At 42.7% G+C, this 14,689-nt stretch overlaps 1 long non-coding RNA gene across 1 annotated transcript in view; it reads right to left on the bottom strand.

Moving 5' to 3' along the window:
- Positions 1 to 13,428: 13,428 nt before the first annotated feature.
- The window catches only part of LOC125906589 (uncharacterized), a 60,101-nt gene continuing 58,840 nt past the window's right edge, over positions 13,429 to 14,689 (bottom strand). Inside the window, exon 3 of the long non-coding RNA XR_007451948.1 lies at positions 13,429 to 13,495. This is a non-coding gene — a long non-coding RNA (uncharacterized LOC125906589). The remainder of the gene's footprint in view (positions 13,496 to 14,689) is intronic.

Below are 14,689 nucleotides of genomic sequence, written 5' to 3'. Positions count from 1 at the left end.
ATCCTGGCCCGTAAGAGAGGGGAGGAAGGAGTGGTGAGTTCGGTGCAGGGATCGTTGCATATTTTACGCCCACCGAGAGCCGTATGCCCGGAACGTATCATTTCTCTCCGGTTGCCTTTTAGCACGGGACGGATAGAATCCGTGACCATCCGGAGTAGATAATTTGGCTCCGCAGCAGCATTAGGTAAACATTATGCCAAACACATTTGGACGTGTTCGAACATATGGAGGAAGTGGTTTGATGGTGGTGATAAATTAAAAATCGCGATGCTACACTACATTTTGTTTTTTTTGTTGATGTAGCGGTATCAGAGTGGGCCAGTAAACTATGTGTTTAAATCAGTTAAATTTATTGGTAACAAACATATAAAAATTTTACTATTCTATTCATTGTAGATTTTTATTTCTTATTAAGCTAGAAGCTTTTTCCAATTGGTTGTTGTTAGTAACAACAGATCAGTAACAATTGATCACTGGGATTATTGGTACTGTTTTTTGTTGCTTTATTCGTATCAAATCTTTGGTATTTGTGCTAATGGCGATTATATGTCAACAAAACGGTGACAAAATAGTGACTATATTTAAATCGGAAGATAGTTAATACAATTCAGGGACTCAGCCGGAGGTGTTACTAAAAGTTGCATTAATAAGAGGCTTAAAACCAGTAATAAGTTAAATATAAATACAGCAATTATCCGCAGTACGCGATACTCGATACACAGTAGAGCGTCGATTATCCGGGCAGCTCGGGACCGGACGGTTGCCGGTTAATCGATTTGCACGGATAATGGTCCAAGAAATGTCAAACGCATATTTTTTTTTTTATTCAGAAAGAACGGCTTTGGCCGTATTGCTATCAAACGCATATAAAACATATGAAATTCACTAGTTTTATTATTAATTCACCTAGAATCAATCGATTAATCGTTAGTAGAATATTATTTTAATCAATAACTGTAGGTTTAACAACTGTTCATGAACAAAAATGAATTTCGAAAATACCCCTAGACACTACCGAGCTGCACAAGAAACTGGTTACCCAATTGATTATCGCTGCAAACTTTCGCCGTACGTATGAACAGCTGTCAGATTTATGCGCACGGTTAAGCCGCCCGCCGGTTAATCCGTCCCCGGATAATCGACGTTCTACTGTATGCGAATTTGCAGTACGCAATTACTCTAAATTTGACAGCTCAGAGTGTTTTTTTGGAAATATATTATGTTTTGAACTATTTCATGCTCTTTTTGAATTTCACTAATGTTCAAAAAATATTTTGCATCGAACTTGTGCAAAAGATACCTGTTTTACAATAACAATATTTAGTTCAAAACTCTGTTTCGATAGTTTTTGACCCTGAAACCAGTAATATAAACTCTTTTTCGATACAAATTCGCTATACACGAAAACTCGAGATACACTATTGTGCTCGGTCCCGTACGATAGCGTATGTCGGATGATGATTGTAAATATTTTTTATAATCATACATTTTTATTGTCACAACAAACAGGCAGAGCAAATGAAATAATGCTGTCTTATTTAGTTTTGCCCATAAATCAATATTCAATCCAAAATTGCAACATCCGATGATCCTTTCAACAGTCGGTTAAACATCAAACGTTACACACATAAATTACCCATCGCCATAATCCTGCTTAATTCCTAGGCCTGAGGTTTAATATTCACTAACACCATTCCAACGCTACACTCCAGCCAGCGCCATATACGCCCCCCGCCCCCGCCCCTCACCAGGGGGTCCATAAATTAAAACCGCTAAAAAGGGTCGTATCGTAAAATTGTTTTAAAGTGACGATCAAAATGTAATTCGCTCTAGCGCTCCCCACGCTCAAGCAACCATCATTTCCGGCCCGCGAAAAACCACAACCCTCACCGTGTCCCCCCCCCCACCCCGGGCACCGGCAATGTTTAAATAAAATGTTTCAAATTAATTGAGATGTACCTTACGGGCGGCTGTGGTGCACAAATAGTGGTGCCTGGCCGGGCGCAATGGTTGGTATGCAAACACCGGGCAATGCATTTCCAGTGCCCGGTAATGCAGTATCCTTCCAGGCAGGATGCTAATGGTACCCATGTGTCGGTGTGTGTATGTGTGTTTGTAGCGATGTATGTGATTTTAATTATACCCGATGTCCAATGTCTGTCTGCCATACCGATGCCACCCTGTTCCACTGTTCCATCTGTTCTACTCAAAACCCATCATAGGGAGACGATTGGGGAAAGGGAAAAGATTGAAATGAAATGTAACTACATCTAGCCTGGCATACACACACATATACCGCACCGAAAAGCGGCAATGAATGCACTCGGGTGTAATTTGCACTCGACAATTGTAATCATTTAATCGACCGAAAAACCTCCTCCATGCGTCGCCTCAACCTTTTTTGGGCAGGGCTGCAGTACTTGTGATGTGAAGGTGTGGACGGTTCCGGGCAGGGCAGCCAAATGGAAGGGTTTAATTTTTGGGGTCTTCCATTTCGCTCATCAGCAGTGGGCACACAACGCCGGGCACGCCAGGAAATTGATGATGTGTTTACACATGTTTAGGGCACAAAATGTTGACCGAATGCTCCGGTCCGACCACACCAGCCCAACACCGAACGCCGCAGTCCCATTCTGGGTCTTTAAATATTAGCAAATAGCATCCTGATTGGGGTGAAAATGAAGCTTTCCCCAAAAACTGTGCTATAAATACTCGCCCATTCACCAAACAAAAACCCACCCAACAAATCTCAGCCCGCGCCACCGCTTCCGGCCTGTACAAATTTGATAATTAAACTGTCAACTATTAACACAGCAAGCTTCATGTTTTTGCTTGTTTGCAATCCATTTCAGCTGTGGGTTTTCTTTTTTGGCAGCAGATGAAATGGAAACCGAAAATGCAACAATCGGAACCGAACATTCTCGAACATTGTTTTGCAATCGATACTCGCGGTGCATGTCCTGCCCTGGCGGAATCGGAGCGGATTCGGATAACCGATTTTTAATCGATTTTTAATCGAAACAACAAGGGCAAGAGCGGCTGCATTGGCGGTGGCCGCCGGAACGAAAGGGGGTTTCCATTTTTATTTGATTAAACTTCAATTCGGTATCGGCTCTTTTTGCTGCAATTAAACTGTCATCGATACAGAGACAGATTAATCGCGTTGCGAAAACACAATTATGTGATTAATTGGGTGGTGATGGGTGGTGGGTTTGTCTAGCCGGACACAAGGATTCTACAGCTCTTTTGGATGGTACAAAACAGAACGTTAGGCTGCCCTGAAACGTACTTACCATTACACACCGCACTTTAATCATAATGGGCAACAAAATTCCGCTCAACACCTCAAAAACACAACCCTATTGACTGCGGGCCGGGTTTGCCATGGTTGACCGCAATTAATTATATACCGATTAATGGGAAGTAATGCTGATGATGATACCCCCAAGGAAACGTGTCTCCCCCCAAAAAGGGATAGCAGGGTGTCAATAAAAAAAAAAAACAACTATTCGGTAGGGAGATGGAAGTTTGGTTTTTGTCATAATTAATTGTATCATTAATTTTCTCGTAAACCGCATGGAAACGCTTGACTCAATCCGGGGGGAATTCGGAACCCTTCGCATGACCTGGAAATACTCTTCCCACCTTCCAACACCCGCGAAGGGGGCTCATTTCAATCCTTTAAACTACAATGCTTCACCTTCGGCTGCTCGAAAGCGCTTCGTACCGGTTGGTTAATATTTCGTGCTTCACTGAAGCGGCCACTCTCATGGAAAACATGCGATCGAGGCTTGAGAAAAATCAATTAAATTTTACACACCTGCACCGGCTGGAACCAGGCATTGGGCCATTCTTGCAAAATACGTTCGTTCGTTTCGCTACAATTGAAACGGAGAGTGAAGCAGGTTGCTAAATCGCTTCGTTTAACGGAAGGCTGACGGAGCACCCACAACGCAGCCACAACGGCAAAAACCTTACCATTGTTTCTTTTCCATACCAAATGAGCTGCTCTGCTGCAATCAACACCCCGACGACGCGTCGACATTGGAGCACGATCTAAACGTCACGCGCGGTTACAATTAATTCGCTCTGCATGACGAGCTGTCGAGGATCGAGAAACGTCTGTTCTGGTGTGTTTTTTTACCTCTGTGGTAGGGGCCTCTTCGGGAAAGGTAAATTAATTTCCATTTCTAAACCGGCATCATCCGACATCGACACGGGTTTAGGGTGATCGTGAAGTGAAGGGACTTTTTTTTTCGTAAGTCCTCTCTCTCTCTCGTGAACCAGAATGGAGGAAAATCAATTGGAAATCGAAAACGTGGCTGATATGTTATGCTTTTGTTATTGTTTCCCTTTCACTAAGGTTTTTTATTGGAGCTCTTTATATTGTTTCAAACTAATGAAACATTTAAATGATGTTAAGCTTGCAAATGTGCGGTTATTCGACTTGCAAAATCCACTTCGATTATATATCGATATATCTTATTTAGATTAACAAGTCTGAATCAATCTGCAAAGTCAATAACAGTATGTAAAGAACCTGATGCTCAGATTTCCAAATAATGAATCATAATCACTTCATTTGACTATGATACAATCATGATTCTGTAGAGAATCAATAATCAATAACGATTCAAAGTTCTTTAAAGATGATAAGATTCATTCTTCTAAATTACTAGTTTCAGGAATCTCCTAAGGGAAGCTTAAACTTTTTGAATATCTAAAGACGTCATCCTATCGATCAATGATCAAATCTACACTAGTGATGGGTACTGCAATCATTCTCATTTATAAAGATTCATCAATAAATGTTTATTTTTTCGATTCGTTAAAGTAAGCAAAACAACAAACAGTTTTGCATAAACACATGGTACAAGAAAATATTTCGATCCAGCGTACTAAATAAAAGAAGAGCATAATAATCTGAGAGTGTTTGATAGAACAAATAGATGTCGTAAAAACCGAAAAATCTTATACAAAATTGTATTTTAGAGAGATTTTCAACACCATTTCAATATTAGATTATTATTTGCATGTCTATTAATATTCAAAAAAAAAGAAAATCCCTCAACTATGTACTATATGGCTGCTGTACGATGCAAAACAACAGCTCATGTATCCTCTCACAGTTCTCCTTCGTCACGGTGTCGCATCTCCGAATTAACCTCATTAAGCGACAAGCGACATTGTACCGCCGGCGTGCAGAAAAGGTGCCGTAAAATGTAATTTCCTCCCGAACATCATCAGCAACCGAAAAGCGATAGAGAGAGAGAGAGAGAGAGAGAGAGAGAGAGAGGCAGAGGGAAAGAAAGAGAAAGATCACAAGCCAAACGAACGAACCTAACGTGTCGCACAAAATCTGACGGGGGTACAAAAGGGATAGGTCAGTAATTCGGAAGCCCCTCCTGTCTTCCATTCCTTTCCAGCCTTCCCCAGGCCCCGAAGTCAATGGACGTGGGTGAAGAAACCGTCCCGCGTGTGTACAACACCTGCCAGCCACTGGTTGTGTACTTTGACACACCTTGCTGGGTGCCGATTCCATGGGTGTTGTTTAATTTTAAATCAAATTACATCCGTGCCACACACCACCCCAAGCCCACGCGCTTGAGGGTGTAACAGACGCCAGCAACCGCCTGATGATGACGATGATGGGGTTGTGGAAGTGGGACACCCCGGGCCGGTGGGGGGTACAAGAATTTTCCAATTTTCCGAATTTCATCCGTTACCGATTCGGCGTTCCCAGCGGTGCTTCCAACAAGCGTCCCAGGCAAACCCCCGCCATGACGATGGTTGTGTACAGCCCGGGCTGTGGTAATGTAACTGCCATTAACCCCACCGCGCGCAGACGTTCGTTCTTTTGCGTGTATTGCCGGGGCTTGCCGGTGCTTGATGCTGCCACAACTTCAGCAAATCGTGCCAAGTCAGGTGTAAAATTATGTAAAATTGGCACAGTTTAATTGAGTAATTGAAAGAGGTTTCTCCTTCTCGTGGCTTAACCACAGTCGTGCTCGTTCTGCGCGGGTTCTGCATGGGGACGATACATTTTGTAACGCTTGCGAAAAACAACGTTCTCGTTTTCGATCCTAATGACAATTGGGAGCGCTGGCTGTCGTTGCTTTCGCAGCGGGGGTTCAGCGTTGCTGTAAGCAACGCGGCGCCGTAAAACAATCTCCCGCTGAAAGGTTTTCAATCCAAATCTTACCCACTGCCTGCCACCAAGTTCATCAATCTTCACTTCATTGACAGGAAGCTCCGGGTACTGGGATTCTATGGAGGGGCGATTAATAAAGTCCCTTGTATTCGCTCCATCCCCACCGCACCGGATACGAACTGGAGCATGCTAAATGAACTCCCCGATCCGATCTGGTAGGACCGAGTTCCAGGCAACAGAACGCTTCCAATGCGGCTCAACCCGGATGCTGATTGGTTATGTAACTGGCATCTCGAAAAAGGGTCAGTTCCGTTGGAGCCCCACGCTCCACCAACCAGTTTCACCGTGCTCTACTTAATGAGCTGTCACCGACCGAAACGGTTCGGTGTTAAACTCCAGTGTCGAGAGGAAATTAATACAAAACCCCTTTATCCTAGCTGGTGAGGTTTTAATTTTTTATCATGAAAAATATAGCATTACCGCCGTTTCGCTTCTTCCTCCAAAACCCACCCCCGAAAACGCTGGTACGGAAATCGAACGCTGTCCAATTTGATTAAGAAGTCAATCAATTATATATCCCTACCGGGCGCCACGCGGCTTTCATTTACAGCCGTTGGCCTGTTTCCAGCAAGATTTTACTCTTCGGGCGATTTTTGCAAAAAAAACTGCTCCACTTCTACTGGGGAACCTCCAAGGCAAGCTCATAGTTACGGAGCTTTTCTTTCGGTTCGAAACCTTGAAGAATGGCTTAAGAGTTAGCGATAGCGAGGGAGATACGGTACCCGTAGTAGTGTCGCGAGGGTATTAGCGTTTGTTGGAACACTGCTTCAGCAATTTTTCATCTCGAACTGTTCCTTCCCCCAAGGCTGCCAAGCTCAGTTTCAATAAGTATCAAGCACTCGCGCGAGGTTTTAATGACTCCAAGACATCACGGTGCGCAGCATTCGGGCGATGATACGGGCACGGGTGACAAATTTGAACCATTGACTATTCGCAAATGATGTAACGATGGCAGTGCAGGTAGTGACGGAGAGATGCCGACGGAGCGCTTCGGAAATTGCAAGATGCAGATTGAACTGATAAAATGCAATTAAATGTTACATCACCAGGGGACGGGTGGCCTTTGATTGATGTCATCCGTAAGGGTAAAGAGGTGTTTCTACTTTCCACGCTTGCAGGGTAGTGCGCGATCATCAATTTGATTTCAATTCAAATCTTTCGTCTAGTCATTGGAGGATTTTTGTGCATTTGTCTTGGCGATAAATTGCTGTAAATTAATTCTATTGGCTTTTAATACACCCAAAAGTTTCGGTTTGTTACCTATGTTACGCCGTTTGCAATGTGTTTAATGTTGAAAAATGAGCGTATAAAGGGAAAACACTTTAAATTATTAATAACCTTGGCTATACCTATACCAGTGCCAAACTCATAAGATATTTTCTTTGGTTCAAAGTGTTCTGATATTGGGAATCCCATTTATATTTGAAGTATTGTATTTCATCAAGAGGTAGAATGCTTTTCATGAAAAAAGTACTCTCATCATGCCGTCACCCAATAGCTGCAGAACTACATCAAATCTGCAATTACCATGGCTGCGTGGCGTGTTGGGTTGGGTCATTTGTTCATTAGCTCTTCAAAATCCATTTTACATGTTACAACAACAAAAAACATAACCTTTGCCCCTTCATTATGAACAATAGACCTCATCCAAGTGCTTTTCACAATTAAGCATCCAAATAAACCCCTCTAGCAAGCGACAGAACGCATGCACGTCTGAGCATCCGAGCATAAAAGCACAAACACAAATGCCAACAGCTTACATTGACATTTTGCGGGACAAAAATGTGCATACTCAAGGAGGAGCAGCCTACAAAACAGAACCAAAATAATAACAAAAAATACTATACACTTCCCGGCCACTTTCAGGCGTGTTGGTGGTGGTGGTGGAGGCAAGAGCATCCAAACGGCCCAGTACTGAACACCACCACTTCACAAGACCTTAATGTCAGCGCGCTCTATCGTTCAGTGCTCGAAGCCCGTTGCTGAAACCGAAACCCTACTCGGTAGGGCAAACAGCAGACGGTAAGGGTACGCTTGTTGCTCTTTATTGGATAATTTGACTCAGATGTGAAGGTTTCGTTCTCTGTGTCTCGGGGCCATTGCCCGAGCTGGCCGCAAGCTGTTCAGTATTGGTTGCAATTGAAAAAGCTTCTACAGGAAAGGATGATCCACCCAACCGTTCACCGTTCGTACTTGACCAGGTTGGCGAATCGGTCAGAGACAATTAATGGTAAAAAATGTGAATGAGATGAGCACAAAAGTACCCAAAAAAAAACACACACACTCACACAGCACCACTATTCGCAAACCACAGAAGCATGATATATGTTAATGTAATACAAATCCCCTTCGCAAGGTTGCTGCACACTGTGCAAAAGGAAAGAGCAGCGAAGGATGGCGAGACAGCCCGCAAACGATCGGGTGAATGGCATTTAAAGGGGCATGGCGCTCAGATTTTAGGTCGCAAACCACAAAACGATGCATTCCACGATGACTGGTTTGAGCGTCTGTTTGAGTGTATGTGTGTGTGTGTATGTATTCGTCTAACAGAAGCAAAATATCATCTCAATGTTGCTACATTGTTGCCTACATTCCGGTCGTGCTGCACCCTACCCTGAACGCCGAAACCCATCCCACTTCACAGCGAGGAGAGGCCGCCGTTACTATGAAGACGTCTTTAGGTTGCTTTGTTTTTCGAACACCAATTCTCCCTTTTTAAAGGATGACTTCTGGCGTTATTACATTCCAAAGGGAATGGAATTTAGCTGCTGTCGATAAATGCCAAACATTTCAAACATGCTGGGATGGTAGAAGGCTATGGCAGTTGATACGGTGTTCACGAAAAATACAATGGTTACAGTTTGGTGCTTGGCTGAGCTAAAGCATGATAACGTTTTAATCTGTGCAAATGTCAACGAGCACGTTAATTCGAAAAACATGTTTCACCAACGGTAAGTATCCAATAGTTGAACAGGTTTGGACAACAAGCGCTCAGTCTACCAGAATGGCTACCAAAACCTGAGCAGAAGGACACAAATCTTGTAGTGATATTTTTCCCTTCCAGCCTAATTTCCAGCTTAAATTTAAAGCATCGCTGCACGGTATTCTCCACGACTCCATGGTCCAGAGCTCTTATTCTTAAGTTCGCAAGTGCCTGAAAGCGTGTCTATTAAACCAGTCCAAGCGCAATCTCGCTATATTGCATTGCGCCTTGGACCTTTACTCTGGCGTGTTGCTTCTACTACACACAGGCACTTCGGCGAAGGAGAGCGTGCAAAAGAAATCACTCAAATCAACCGGCGTACCTTGAAAGATTCTAGCCCCACTTAAAGGGAACGGCAACCCCAGTCAATCCCAGACGATGCAAAAAAGGTGCTTTAAGATGGCCACTCCACCACCGAACAGACAGAGCGCGCAGAACAGATCTCAACCCGCCAGCCATTATTGCAGAAGGTTAAGACAGTGTGTGAGGAAGGCGCGAGAGCCCCCAGCAAATGGGTGAAGAGCCGTCAGACCGTTGTTACGTAAATGCATTGGCATTTTAACGCCACCGTCTGTGGCCTTTTCGAAGCTGCGACGGTATGTTTCTGCGATCGTGTGCAGAACTGTTGCATAAAACATTGAGCATCAATAGAAGCACAAACACAGAGCGGTTCTTCGCGGGAGTAGGGCGTTGGTGTACAAACAGAAACTAAGTTGAAATTCCAGATCGAGATCTCGAGACCGGAGTGTCCAGAAAGTAATTATCGAATTAGTAGTTTTGCCAGCTCTTACGGCGGACATCAACTATCTCGGAGTCATTGGAGTTAAACTTAAGTAATGAAATAGATTGTACTTCCGCCTACATGTCTAGAAAAGCAACAATTACAAAGCATCCTACATGCAATATCCTGAAAACAAGCTGTGAAATTGTAAATGCCAATTGTAATTTCCAAATCATGAACCGAATCAACTTCAACATCTCATTTCAACCACAATGCAATACATTCCATAAACGATCTTTTTCACACAGACTAAGTGCTTTGTGTCTTTTTCCTCAACTCAGTTGACACATACCGGCGCCAGTATGGTACGGGAACCATTTCAGCCGTATCTGGTAACCTTGATTTCGCTATTTCACCACCTAATGGGCAGGATAAGTGAACTGTCATTTTACAACTCACAAACTCACTTGAAGCCTCCCAAAACCCCCCCATTATCTCATGATTCCACACGATTCATTTCCTAATCTGCTTCCCCCACTTTGCAAAGCACCACCACAAAAGAAGACTTTGCTTACTGTAATGTGTTTTTGTTTTTTGCTTTTTGGTTTCTTTCCCCTATTCACGGTGGTTGAACGTGAAACGATACGATTCTGGTTCGATGCAAGTGAAATTGGTCGAGTTTTGCCGAGATTTCCAAACCCGCCTCCGAAGCCTCCAAAACTCTTCAACCGAGCTGACCTGGTTCGCTTAGCAGCGGCGTCTCCGGGGGTAGTTTGTTTCTTTTCTTTGCCAGCCGGGTAATTGTCTCTCACTGCGGAGGTTCTGCATATGTGCACAAATAGGATCGACTTTGCCGGCTTACAGTGAAGATGTAGATTGGAGGTACCCTGGGCTCGAAGCAAACAATACCACAACGCATTGCGCCATGCAAAATATGTGAAACTCATCAACCCGGTATGTGCAACTGTGCTGGCTCTCGCTGGGTGCAAAATAGCGATCACTTTACCTCGGGTTCTGAACCGATGGTTAAAGGCGATTACTACTTTAACATCACCGAGCAACACAGTAGTGCTCTACACAGTTGCTACACATTTTTCACCATCTCCAGCATCTTCCGCCAGACCCTGGCACATGTGTGCGTGCGTTTGACCCTGGAAATAAGCACAGCTTTGCGGTGCTACTCCTTCCCTGTTTGGACTCCACGCCAGATCCGTCCGTGTCCAAATGCGTCCCAAATTAGAGTAATAACACTAATCACCGCATCGTTCGGGGGTTGGAGGCATGTTTGGTGTGAGGCGGAGTGTTTCTTCACGTCAGCACCGTGCGTGGTACACGGTTGAGTACGCGTGATTTACCGGACTCTACGCTCTTGTCTTTCGAGACCTGGAGGCTATTTTTTAAACTCTCATCAGTGTAATGCGATCGGTGTAGCATTTAATTAGGGTTGGTCACGAAAAGAAAAAAAAACAACCAAACCCCGGAACAGGAACTGGGGTGGGTTGAAATAACTTTTTAAATCTGGTTTCATTCCTTTCAAGATCCATTTTTTGGCGTTTGGTTAATTGTAGCCTTTTTCAAAGGTAATTTGACGAATGGCAAAGTTCAAGGTGAATTGTTTCCATTTTCCTTTATTATGTTTTTGTGGTTATTATTGCAATCAAAATTCAATTAATCGTACTCGTTCATGACTCTTTTGATTTTCATGTTTCAATTTTTGATTGACGTTTCAACTAACTGAGAACCAACAACTGGTTTATGAATTGTTCAATTCATGATTTTCGTTGTTGCTGTCACATTACGAGCAAGTTAACGGTTTCAACAAAGCCAATAAACAATAATATAATAATAACAATAATAATAAAAATAGTATTTGTATAAGAATGAGGCATGACTTTTTATTGAAAATTAAAAGAAAAAAACCCTTAACCACAACTAATAGAAGAACCTTTATCCTATCGATTCCATGAAGTAATCAAATCAATCATAAGAGGATTAGGATCGCTAAATCTCACACAGATATACTATTGCCAGGGATCAAAACACTGCGAATGAACTCTATTTGTCGATAAAAAAAATTAAACTGCCAAAGTGTAAAATGTACTTCTGATCACACTTTGTGAAATGTGAAATAATAAAATAAATTTGAATTTAACACGTACATTTGTAAACTAGACATTCTTCTTGATTTTTTGAACTCAAGATTTAGTTGAACTAGGAACGAAGTAGAAGATTACTTTCGGTTATTTCTTGTACAACTGCATTTAATAGTGCATAGTGTACACAGCATACAACTCAATCATCATACAATTACGCAAATTGTGCTTAATTTGCACCATCCAACACCCACCCCCAATTACAGGTACAACCGCCGAGGCTGACAATCAATAGATTCTTACCCCATCTTCAATTGTTACAACAGATAATCACCACATCCACCAGACTGACCAGCACACTTTAACACAAGCAAACGAATTTCGAAACAAATGTCACGGCCTTGCAATGACGGGCTGCACGCTTCATTGCCCGTATGACCGGCGCCAAACGGCAGCCCGCGACGCCCTGCCCGTTACAGCCGATGAGTTGTAAACCAGTTGTAATTAAATCGTTCCTACATCGGTACTTACATATCGCACAACTGTGCCTCACCCGCTGGGGACCAAAAAGACAGCATGGGGGTACCTCACCGCAAGAAAGAAGCCCGACACAGCATAGAAGGAGATCAGTTTCGCCTGTGCCCGTGCCGGCGGTGTTCATACAGCGAGCAAAACAAAAAAAACCCAGCCGACATCCAAACCGTGTTCGTCCATTGGTTGGCGCTCAACATTGCGAACAACGTCGAACATTGTCGTTATACGGAGTCAATGTCGTCATGTCATTTCGCCTGTTGTATCGGTCTGTTGGTGGCATTTTTTCCCGCTCGTTAGCTCACAATATTGGACCATCAATTTTGCTTGTCCGTGTGGACAAGATGGTGCACCCGTTCGGTTCGCTCCGAACGCGAAATTATTAAATTCAATCAGTTTTGAAGCAATTGTTTTCTCCCCTAGTTGCTTTTTTTCTCGCACCAGTCACACCAGACAAAAGCTTCAGCTTCTCGTTCTCAGCAGCAGAGCAAAAGGCAAGCGTGGTGAAAGAACAATGTGTGACAAATTTGCGGTAAAGTTCGCACCTAGGATAAATAGTGAGCCATACATTTTTAATCAAATTTTCCACCCACATGGACATAAACTGCCCGTTTTTGGTTGCGCTTATTTTTTGTTGACACATTCCTGCACACCATTAACAAAATTAATTTTCTTTATTTCTCCCATCAATTAATAATGGCCGACCGGGCAGCAAAAAAAAAACGCGTGATTTGCTCTGACGCCTGAAACGTTATTTATTTCCCATCCGTGATGCGTACCGGAGAGCGAGAGAAAAAAGCACACTCCATGAGCATCGGTTAATGTTGATGGTTGGAGCGATGGGGTTAACAGAACAAAAAATCTGCACTTTTTAAAATACACAAAAAAAAACATAGCCATGGCCTCTCACCTTTTGTGTGCACGTGTTTTTACTTCTTCCGGGCAAGCGTTTTAATCTGAAAGCAAAGAAAGGGAGAGTGCGAAAAATGCATCGTTAATATCGTGTTACTGGGGAGGGGTGATAATGTTTGCTGTGTTGTTTGAATGTGTATTTACATGTTTGCTGATATTTTAACGCTACAGCAATTAATTTGATTGATTTCATTACAATTACACACGCTTCATATTTATTTTGATCGATCCTCGGAAATGAAACTGAGCAGCAAAATGCATTGCTGAGTTTTTAATAATGGTAAGGTATAAATATATGAAATATAATGAAATATATTTTATATTTATATTATATTTATATTATATTATATTATATTTTAAAGTCTTTAGAGATTCACTTCGTATATATTTTTTTTAAATTATTAGTGAACAATTTACTTAATTTACTTTAAATAGTTAATAATATTTTTAATTTCAATTATAATAACATCAGATTAATACAATTCAGTTATACATAATCAAACAAATTTGAATAATGCTTATTAACACTCACAGTTGATCAAAATTCTTAAATATTATCTATTCTTGAGACGTTTAACTACTTACAAAAATTAAAAAAATGTTTAAATAAGTATCTAAATCCCCTAATTGGCGCAAAGCGATCCCCAAAGCATTACAACTGTAAGCAAATAAACACACACGCGAGCGTATCTGAACCCTTTTCGCATTAACTGTAGGCCCTCCGTTCACCCGAAAACGTTCACCCACGAACGTTCGCGATTTTGGTAGATTTGCGCTCGATTTCTAACCTTTCTATCGGCCGTGCCCACGAGCTTTCGATCGCGCGGACAAAAACAAACAACATATCCCACACGCAAAGCCCAGCCTTTCGCGTGTTGCGCGATCAGCATTGGGGAACATATCATATCCGTAATTGGGTGAGACTGGACAGCATTAGACAGAGGCAAGAGCAAGAGGAGGAGGAGAAGGAGGAAGCGAAAAAAGGTCGTACAAAGCGATAAAAATAGTTCCAACTTTCTACCAGAACGAAACTCCCAGTGTCTGCGATGGAACGTGCGCTGCATACGTCGCACGGCAGACAAGCCATGGCATGGGGCAATGGGAAGGTAAGCGACGAAACCCCCTTGCTTCCCTTTGCCCACCCTTGGACACGACATGAACACCCCCCGAAAGCGGTGAAAATTACACCCAGTCAACAGACCGAGAGGAACAGTGCCGTGAAAACGAACCGAGATTCG

The sequence above is a fragment of the Anopheles coluzzii genome, chromosome 2, assembly GCF_943734685.1.
Source record: "Anopheles coluzzii chromosome 2, AcolN3, whole genome shotgun sequence".
Lineage (NCBI taxonomy): Eukaryota > Metazoa > Arthropoda > Insecta > Diptera > Culicidae > Anopheles > Anopheles coluzzii.
This window is presented reverse-complemented; position numbering and strand designations above follow the sequence as displayed.